We start from the raw sequence: 11,559 nt of genomic DNA, 5'->3' as shown, positions 1-11,559 counted from the left end.
TATCAAACCGTTATTATAGCTATCCAGAGATTTATGGATTTTACTCATTATAATTAACTAAAAATTAGACTAAATACTAACATTAATTAAATTTTTAAATGTTGATATTCTAATCAATGGTACTGTCTAATCTATAAGATGTGGCGATCAACACATGACTGCGAATTGTGATTGACAAACATGTTCCTAGCACATTAGCTGGTATCAGAGGAGGGGGGACGAAATCCAGGGTAAATTTTAACTAAATTATAATTCAATTAACCTACCAACCGTGTTGTGTGTCACATTGTATAATATTTTTATCTTCGTTGTATGTGCATATTCTTCGAGTCAAAGCAGTTACGAACAGGCAGAGACATTTTCCGTGGGCAGTCGTGTTCGGAGAAATACACACACGTCAAATGAGTTGTGGCGATAATGAACGGTTTCCACTGTACATGATCAAGACGTTGTTGAGAACTGCAATGCCAGTGAGTCTGATAGGGTAATATTATAATTTATAATCATCTACCCTTTATAATATTGTGTACTGTGATAATAATTCCAGCAATGAAACCATCACGGGTTGGCTTAAATTGCATTATCAGAAAATTATTACCTATAAAATATGGAGATGCTCATTTCTTATAACTTACAAAAATAACACCCTCTATGTAGTAGATATAGAGAATATTCTTTACTGTATAGTGTAGTGTAGCGCAGCTACAAGACGAAATACGACATCCTATATATTTTAAACTCAAAAACTATCTTGGACTTCCTTTGTTTGTATTCAGAAACTAAGAATTGCATTTTGCGTCCGACAACATAAAAAAAAAAATACAAGCAAACAAATACTACGAGGAAATAAACGAAAAATTGGTTTTCATGAAAGACCGAATAAAAAATGAACGTTTTTACGTTTTTCCAGAACCCAATGCATGTCGTGTAATTCGCTGCTACTTTTAACAAAATCAAAACTCAAAATGTATTTCTCCTTATAGAATAAATATTACATTATATTTTTAGATATCCGATTTAAATGTTTACTAAGTGAGTAGATTTTAAATCTAGAACTTTTCACGAATATTAATATTAAAATTGTTAAGACATTTTTATCATCAAAATATTATTAATATTTTTTAAAAATTTTTTTAATGATTTTCAAACAGTAATAATACGTTTATTTGATTCTTTGTTTTTTTTTTTTTTTTTTTTTTTTTTTTAAATAAAAATTAAATTCCAACGACCGACAATATTGTTCATCTTTGAAGCTCCAAAACACTATGGGTACATAATTTAAATTCTTCAAAGAAAATAACAATTTATATTAAGGATATTATGAAAAGAATAATTAACCGTTTTTAATCATTTATTTATAAACGTAATTAAAGATTAGTAGTTGTAAACATAAAATATGTTGTAATATTTTATTTTCTGAAGTTTTTCTCGTTGTATCTTAAAATCTCAATTAATACTTTATTATTCTTTGTGAATTATATTATTAAATAAAAAAAACTACATTGTAGTAAATAAATTCTTGAAAGTTTTATAAATACATTTGAACAAATCTTGTTTAAGATTGAATTTGGATTCTTTTCAGACGAGGCCATATTGGAATAATGGAATAATGCTGTCAGCGTTTAATCCTACAAAATAGTAAATAGTCATAATGAATTCATAAAGCTTTTAAAAACTCGAAGCTATTAAATTTTGTTTACAACTTGCTATGGCTAAAAAATAAATGTCTTCGTTAAAAAGCAAATTAAAAATAAATTTTAGGTATACAAAACATAATATTATAACGTTTATTATAGCAAATTAAAAATAAATTTTAGGTATACAAAACATAATATTATAACGTTTATTATAGCATATGTCATGTAATTTCAGTAAAAAAAATTTTCTAACATATCGTCTATAAGAGTTTAATATCAATAATAATTATTGATTCTCTACAATCGTAAATATTAATGAGTTTAAGACGTAATCAGAATTTAATTTTATTTGATATTTTTCTCTTTTTTTTCCTTACTAATTTTAAAGACTGAAATATTATTAAAGCTCGTAAATTCACACCTTCGGATACTGTATGATGTTTTGGAATTTTCTTTAAGGAGCATTTCACCCCTTTGATTTTAAGACAGATTGCGAAAAAAAACATTTTTGAACTGTGGTACAAACATTATTATCGTGAGCGCACAACGATGAAAATAATACTCCGAAACGATTATAACTTACTCGTCTATATTTCGTAAATATAAAAGTAATTTGTAACTGGTATTATAACACTGCGATGTTTTCTGCGCTGCTGAACACTACAACGTTCCCAAAAATCCTGAAACTAATGCAATAGTAAATAGATCGCCATCGTCAGAGATGACGGTCCACCGAACTTGAGAAATTCTTTGCAGACTTACGTACGGGTGGGCAGTTCGTGCATAGCGATTATGTATAATTTATTATTATGTTCAATCGGGGTGCCGTTTCCAAGATGTCTGCACAAAATCTAAAGACGATGGAAAAACTTTTCGAGAAATCTCCAAAGTCAAATGTTATTATTATTATTTAACGCTAACAATAATAGTTATGATATAATATTTGGTAGGTACAGTATAAAGATCCTCGTCGCCTTCGTCTATTGCATGGCTTTTCTCCGAATCGGACCCGTTGCAGCCGCTGCGGCCGAAGTAATAATTGCTCATAAGTTATACGCCACGGGAACTCTGACGTTCTACCACCGCAAACAACCCCGTGGAATCCTAAATATATTATGTATGTATACAGATTTATCGAGGTATGCCGTCTGTGTAACGGTTATAAGGTCTGACGATAAATTTGTCGAACTCCGTACGCTCATTTATACAATGATATGTGTGTGTGTGTGTGTTGTATACAACTTACTACGGTTTCTCCGCTGGTTTCTAATACGTTATAAATTCGACGTACATAAAATGTAGGTATACAGACCGATTCGCCGAGCATGGTCCTCCAGGAGGTTTTATCCCTGGGAGGATTTCGCACAACCGTTATTTTTCGGAAAACGATAGACTTATACACGGCGTTCCGAAAAACTGACTTGATTTTTTCTCGGATAATAATTTCAATAATCCGTTTCATTTTATCACAAAGTCTGCGTTATAAAACAAATTTTAAAACTGTATATCATGAACTAGGCATTTATGAATTTCAAAAGAAACTTATTTTTTTAAGATTAATAAATTTAAAAAAACGTGAATTTAAGGATCCAAAGTTGACTGAACAAGAAAATTAAATATGTTTTCAAAATTATTGAAGAAGTAAGAATTGAATCAGTACATTGAAAAACGTATAGGTCAATTTTGTTCCAAAAAACGCTAGTGTGCAATCCCTTCAACAGTAAATTACTGAGAATTGTCGTTAAAAAAAAGAAGTCGTGTATATCATCATGGGACACCAGTTAAATGGTATGAAAAATCCGAGCATATGAAAATCCAGATCTAATTAGTATAATTCGATTTTCCAAAAATCATAATTCTAACGTAGATATTATATAACCAAGAGATAAAATGGTAGTGAACAAACTTGGCGAAACGCCCTGTATATAATATAATATATAATCCCATATGTATACATGGTATATCGCTTCCTCGCCTCACGACTAGATTTACCACAGTTGATGTTATTTTACCACTTGAAGGGTCGACCGGTATGCACAATATATATAAATGTTATACACCACAACGATAGTATAAATAAGAGAAAAAATAATAATAATATAATACATGCGCACGTAAGTCCGTGGATAAATCGTGAGAATATAATATGCGAGCTCTTCAGCGGCCGCCGCAATAACCCGATCAGAAAACGTCCGGAACAAGTCCGGAAGTATTATAATAAGTACGCCTTCCATAAGTGTAATATTATATAGCATAATATATAAACTTTCGCAAAATAACTCGTAGGTAATGGAAGAGTGGTCACTTAGTGTGTGTGTTTGTCCAATGGTATTTCAAACTGTTTGAAAATCTTGGAATTGATACAGTCAAGAATTATATTCAAAAGGTCTTATATACCTTATAATTTTTCTGTCATCTGAGGGAGTTTTATTAAAAAGGCGACTTTCAAATGCTGGTGTATTATTTATCACGAGCTGGAAACGACCAAATCGAAACAAAAAAGCGGGTAAGTGGATATCGCTCTGCTGTACATTGGGGGTGGGGTGGACCTCTGACTAGGGTAGGTTAAATTTGAATGCAATGATAGGTATCATTGTATGCGAAAAACGATTCTGAACGGAGACGGTTTATCTGTCTAGGATATATTATAGATTATTAAAAATTTTCAAATCTTAGATTTAAAAAGAACATTTTTATGAATTTCTAGCTTAAAATAATTTGCGAATTTTCGTAATTTTTACGTATGTTGTCAAAATTTAAATTTAAATGCTTTTAAAAAAAAATTGTGACTTTATATTTATTTTATTTTTCAACTGCTATTGTAAAAATATATTATGAGCCTCGTATTAAATTCTCAAATCTTAGAATTAAAAAGAAAAACTTTTATGAATTTCTATCTAAGATATTAGATAATTATTTGAACATAGCCGTAATTTTTATGTATTTAGTCAAAATTTGAACTGTAAATGCTTATAAAAAAAATTATAATATAAATAATAATAATATCTTAAACCTTGCTCACCGTACGCTTATATTATTTCATAATATATTATGTGGACGTCTATATAATACGCATTGCTATTTCATGCCATACGTTTTATAATGCTGGAGAATAATATAGTCGTTTAAGTATTATAATATTATATCTAATACATATTTGCGCACAACTAACCTATACATATACAAACATGCAGACTTAGATGACGTGTTGTTATCATGATGATGATGTACACTACGACGTTCGGTTTATCCGCGCACTAAGTTTCCGGATTGTTGTTTACACGCACATTTTATGCTTACCTAAACGTATTCGATTCTCCAAATTTGCGATGTTGCATTTACAAGACGTATAAATGTTGCTATCAATATGATTATATTATGTAACATAATATAATTTTATATTATCTTCTAACACTGTATTATTATAATATACCGGTGAGAGGCCACAAACCCCAAGGTACTTCAATATTTGCGCACATCATTGTCCGCGCGAGTAAATAATAATAATATATAATATCAACCTTTAACGAGTTTAGAGACAAAGGGCTTCTTATTCTGATGTTTCTTCTTTTCTGACGAGGTGAATATAATATTTAGCTGCGCTTATCTGTCTTCCGATCAAAATATATACTGCGCTATTATGGAATGTATATATTATAGAATATAGATTATAACTGTATAAACAACAAGTTTATGATAACAATAATATAGTTGTACCCGTCCGACCTAACTAATCGTTAACTTACACGCGAATACCCAATTTCATAATCATTAAGCTGTAGACGCTTATAAACAAAAATTACGTCTATGTACCTATTTGAGCTGTTTCCGATATTTTTTAATTGGTAAACGAACAAACTAAGAATCTCGAATCGAATATAACATGATTTTGACCCCACATACAATTTTTCTTTTGAAATTTTTAAAAATGAAAACTGAAAAAGGTGAACGAGTAGGTACCATTTGAAAAAATTTGTAAAAATTTAAAATATCTCATGGTTATACCTACATAGCATAACTTTTCGCTAAACTTTTTTTTGTTTTGATACAAGGAGAAAAAAAAATTGAGAATCATCAATACAAATTTCCAATTTTAGCTATGAAATGAAAACTTTTGTGAATATTTGAATGAGGAATAACTTTATTTTTTTATTTTTAAAAAGCTATATTTAGAATCTATACATAAAGCACGATAAGTCAATTGGATAATGATAGTAATAAAAAGATGAATTGATTGGCTTGAGAGGAAAAATAACTAAGATAACAATTTTTAAGATAAAACAATTTTTGCTAGAAGTCTTAGATCCTGAACAAAGTTTTAGGAGTTAAAAGTCTGCATTTTTAGTTTTCTAAGTCTTAAAATAATATTATTTAATGGGACTATAATCATAAGCGTGCGTAGGTATTCTTGGCAGCGGAGGCAATACTTTAGCTAAGGAGGTCCAGACTCCAATCCCCCCACCCGATTTTCACCAATTGGTAGATATAATATAATATTTTGGTGTAGAGGAAAATCTCGCAGGGGAGACAACCGCCTCCCCTGCCTCCCCCGTGCGCACGCTTATGACTATAATTCTAATCTAATGTATTCCATTCGATTACATAATATTGCTTTTACACGACATATAATTGCCACTATTATTAAGTATCGATAATACCATATTTCTATTGAGTGGCCCTAAAATATTAGAAAATGACTTATATGGTTTGAAAATTTCGCAAGCTGTGAATATCACTGGATCACGTTGCTCACGCATTGTACTTCCTACAACATAATATAATGTTTTCTATTATAATATTATCATAACTGCGCGTCTTTGATGTACGTTGACCATTACAATTTCACGTTACAGCTCTTCGCCGTTAAATATTATATAATTATATATAAGTTAAAGAATGGAAAATCTTCATTGCATTAAATTAGTTGGCCAGACAGATATTTTTTCACTTTTTCACCTTATTCTCCACGACTTTCGCGTGCGAAAAGTGCATTTCATAAACACTAGCAATAATAACATTATAAAAAACGTTGCCAGAAATCGACTCGGTCATTCAACGTAGTATGACGATTATTTGTTTACACTTAGTATAATAAAGAATAATATATAAAATACTTATCGCAGTGGCTTCTTAAGAGAGGCAGTTCCATCAGGATAAATTTATATCTTTTTTTATTATTATTTTTTCAGGCATTCAATATTTTTGTTTTTATTCAAACAATCCTACAAGGCCTTAATTGTGCCTTATTTTATATTCAAACGTCGGGCAAAAAAAGTTGTTTGTGTAATTTGTATAAATTAATAATTAATTTTGTAAACTTAATATAAGAACAATTTATGTTTTATACTTAATATATATTTTTTAATTTTTATTGATTTTACCATGATGTGTGTGTGTGTGTGTTTTTTTTTTTTTTGTGTCTGTCATCATGTTATGGGACAGTAAAAGTGCTTCGATTTTCGAAAGGGAAAAACGGGAAATTTTAAGCACAATCAGTTTTCGACAAAATCGATTTTTATTTTTGATGTAACTTTAAAACAAATGACAATACATGAAATTTTGACTGAATGTTTATATAAGTATATTCTATCCACCATACAATTTTTAACTTAAGTTGAACTATTCATAGGTATTTGCAATTTTCGATCATTATAAGTTTTTTTTTTAAACTAATATCGATAAAATTTTATTTATTGGGTAGAAAAGCTTGAAACTTTGATACAAAGCTCTTAACATATTGTTACAATAGCAGTTGAAAAATAAAAGAAATTCATAGTCACGATTTTTTTTATAAGCATTCAGCGTGTTCATTTTGACAAAATACGTAAAAATCACGCAAATTCGCAAATTATTTTAAGCTAGAAATTCATAAAAAATGTTCTAGTCCAATGATTCTAAGCCTCTCAAGTCTCAATGCATGGAATCATCATTATGTTACATAAGATAATATTATTATCAATCATATTAGATTATATCATAACAAGAAGAAGAATAGATACCACGTATGTAAGATAGGTTTACATATTCTGCTTAAATTGTGCTTATGACGTCTATAACCCACAGTCACGTTTAATAATATTGTTTCATGTAGGTTATTGAGTTGTCACGTTACTATACAACATAATAAAGTTGTTACGTTAAAAACATTTTTACAAAAAGCGTTATCTTACTTAACCAAAAAAACGATGTATTTCCTATTTGTTGTTGATGTGGACGTGACTTAAATTACATATAGATGCAGAAGGTTACACGAACTATCACAATATTATAAGTATCTAATATTATCCCCCTAAGTAGTAAAGTACATTTTGTATATCACAGTAAAAGACGTTAAACTAATGTTAACGTTAATACTTTAGAAACTAATAATCTGTTAGAAGTATAATATTATAGTACAGCATTATTCACAGGGTGCGTCAATTCAAAACATTACTAGACATAAATTCAACATTTTTATAATTAAACAAGGTGATAATAAATTTATTTATGTTAAATTAATTATTTCTCCTCAATATATTATTTTTATAATTAAAATTAAAATTATGATTACATAAACTAGATAATTATTTATATTTACAAAACAAAAACTTCCATGGCATTTAGAATCACATATTTCTCCAGCAGTGTCTACTATACGGGTACATTGGTGTAGCACTTATTTTATGGAGATATGTTGATCACTTTGTACACACTTTGTAATATAGTTACAGCTTGCTACTTCTTTCTAAATTTTAACGTTTTGTTTTTGCTGATTCAACGATTCAAGTACTTTACACACAGCAAAATTTTCTTACAATGGCATAAGTCTAGGCTATAATAATATATTTATGTCTAAGACAATCATATTTTGTAACCAACTAAAAATATACCTACTTAGAAATTTTTTTTGAAAACACGGAGTTTGCTGAGTTTGGATTAAAATTTTAAATAAGTATAGGTAGGTACTTATACTATTATGGAAATTGAAATAATAAAATTTCCTATTTTGTAAAGGAATTGACGTTGTACTAAATAATAAGCTCCGATAATTTGTAGTTTCCGAAAAAATATTTAATAGGCAGGTAATAAATATAACGTAATTTTCATATATACATTATACAATTAAATCTTTTTTGTAAAACATTATATAATTTATGGATGATGATATATTGTCTAGTTAGTGAAAATGAATGACGTGTAACGGAAAATATAGGTACGTAATTTAAAAAAAAAATTAATCCAGCTTAAACTTTGAAATCGTCATACGATGCATACTAATGTTAATTTTGAGTTTTGTAATTTCATACCGACCACCTATTTAAAACGGCTTATGAATTATAATTATTTTAAAGTTATGATTGGAAGAGAAGGTAGCGAGAAGGTTAATTATACAAAATATAGATAAGAAATGTTTACCGTACCCTTTCCCATTTCTAAGGTTGAAACTTTAAATTACTATAATTAATAAACCAAAAGTTGGTCCAATGATATATTAAATGTATCAATGTATTCGGGAAATATTATATGCAAAGTCCTGTAAATTACCGTATTTTGAATAGAAAAATGAAAAAATGTCTTAAATAATAAAAACTAGTGGATAGATTTGTGTAAAAATGAAAAATGAAAAATATAAACTTATTTCGTTAAAAGTTTCAAACAAATAAAAAATACGATTACTGCTCGAGTTCCAGACGAGTTAATTTTTAATAAATCATCCTATATTACAGTATAATATGTATATTTTATGCCATATACGTCCTTGAATCGCGTAGGTGTAAGTGTATGTACGTGAGCCTACTTCAATATCATATTTCATTTTTATTTTTACAAAAATACCATATGAGCAATAAACAAATGCACAGCTTACATATGTGATACATAAGGGTGTTTCTGAAGTGTGTGAGGTAATTAGTATACACATACTCTCTGTGATGCCACAATGAAGATTTTTTTGGAATTTTTTTCTAACTCCAAAATCTGGGTTTTTTTATGTTATTTTTAGAATTTTATCTTGAATGTAAAAATGAACACTCTAGTCGTATTTTTTGCAAAATTCTCATACGAATCGAGATATCGCATCATTTTTGTGCTTGTCACGCGTTTTTCGCGCTCGAATCGCTAACTAAAAAAAAGTCGTGCGACACATCGATTTGTAAGAGAATACTGCAAGATAACCAGTGGTGATAATTATTTGTTGTCATTGATAATACACAATTAATGAACACATTGTTTTACATTGTCGACTAATAAAAAATATGAAATAATAACAAAATTAGGGTTAACAGAGTTTTAAACGATCAAATTTACCATCATACATTTATGTAATACCTTTATTAAATAACTTTTAACTTTATAAAGTTATAATAGTTAGAGATAAAAGAAACTACCTATTTGTGTGTTTATACTGAAATTCCAGTTTTTGGATATCACAGTACTTAATATAATTATTTTGACTCGATAAGATAAACATTTTATTTTATACTATTATTATTATTTATTAGTGAACCTAATATTATACTTTTATCGTTAATATTGAACTGACCGTACTCCTTACAGAGTACATGATGAACATTAGTTGGTCTGATTAAGGCTCAGTCCAATACTTGTCATTGAACGACATTTAAAATATTAATATTTATTTTTAAGATTTAAAGTTTTTAATTTAAATTTTGATTTTTGCGCAATGGCACATGGTTTTTATGGTGGGTAAGTACTAATTCATTTAATTAATTAGTTTAAGTATTTAACTAATATCACCCATTGGTGATTTATTTTATTAAAAACTCTAGGTATTTTACTTGTCGTTACTAAGTTGTGGTAAGCGACATGAAATACGTAAAATCGTTTAAAACTCTATTAACCCTAATTTTGTTATTATTTCATATTTTTTATTAGTCGACAATGTAAAACAATGTGTTAATTAATTGTGTACTATCAATGACAACAAATAATTATCACCGCTGGTTATCTTGCAGTATTCTCATACAAATCCATGTGTCGCACGACTTTTTTTTTTAGTTATCGATTCGAGCGCGAAAAATGCGCGACAAGCGCAAAAATAATGCGATATCTCGATTCGTATGAGAATTTTGCAAAAAATACGACTAGAGTGTTCATTTTTACATTCAAGATAAAATTCTAAAAATAACATTAAAAAACCCAGATTTTGAAGTTAGAAAAAAAATCTTCATTATGGCATCACAGTAAATATGCGTATACTAATTACCTCACACACTTCAGAAGCACCCTGTATATTTTAATAACAATTATATAATTTAACATGCGTGCGCGTGTTTGTGTCTCTGTGTGTCTCTGTTAGTAAATATATTATAATATTAGGTATATTATACATATATATGCAATATTATCGTGAAAATTTTTTTTTGACAAGACGTGTGCATTGAAATGCCTTACATCCTCTGCTGTCGTCATTATTTAGGTAGAAATCGGATAAAATAAACAGTGTAATATATAACAGTAAGTACGAATAATAAGGCGATGAAGAGCAGATCAATTATTTTTGTTCGACCCGTTTTAACTTCATGGTAAGATTGACGCATCCCGACTTCTTGAGTGCACAATTTTACGTGTTTCAAGTATTGGAGGTGTACATTTTTAATGAACGATGCCTTAATCGAAGCAATGCGTTCTTTAATACCTAACAATAATGTTGATCTTTGGCCTTGATTCAATTTTTTTTTCTATTTTATTACTTTAATTCTAATCTTGTCATTTTTTCAGTTCAGTTATAACTACTTATGTTCATATTGTTATTTAAATTGTCGAAGCCTGTATTAAAATCCATTTGACGTTAATTTTTAAAATAAAATAATCATAATAATATATGCGGAGGATTCACGACTGTCTCCCAAAGCAAAATTAAGTATCCAATGTATTAATTCTCCATCGATGTCACGTTGTATCGTTTCAATAATAAAAATAC

General features: G+C 28.8%; 1 long non-coding RNA gene across 1 annotated transcript; it reads left to right on the top strand.

The window, feature by feature from the left end:
• LOC149058894 (uncharacterized) lies at positions 1-6,988 on the top strand. Its single transcript, XR_016190558.1, has 2 exons — positions 1-470; positions 6,827-6,988. It is a non-coding gene; the product is annotated as an uncharacterized LOC149058894 (long non-coding RNA).
• The last annotated feature ends 4,571 nt before the right edge of the window (positions 6,989-11,559 follow it).

Source organism: Diuraphis noxia, unplaced genomic scaffold (assembly GCF_037042655.1).
Source record: "Diuraphis noxia isolate RWA-SAM2 unplaced genomic scaffold, SU_Dnox_SAM2 contig0002, whole genome shotgun sequence".
In the NCBI taxonomy this organism is placed as follows: domain Eukaryota; kingdom Metazoa; phylum Arthropoda; class Insecta; order Hemiptera; family Aphididae; genus Diuraphis; species Diuraphis noxia.
The sequence above is the reverse complement of the archived record's forward strand: the minus strand, read 5'-3'. Positions and strand labels throughout refer to the sequence as shown.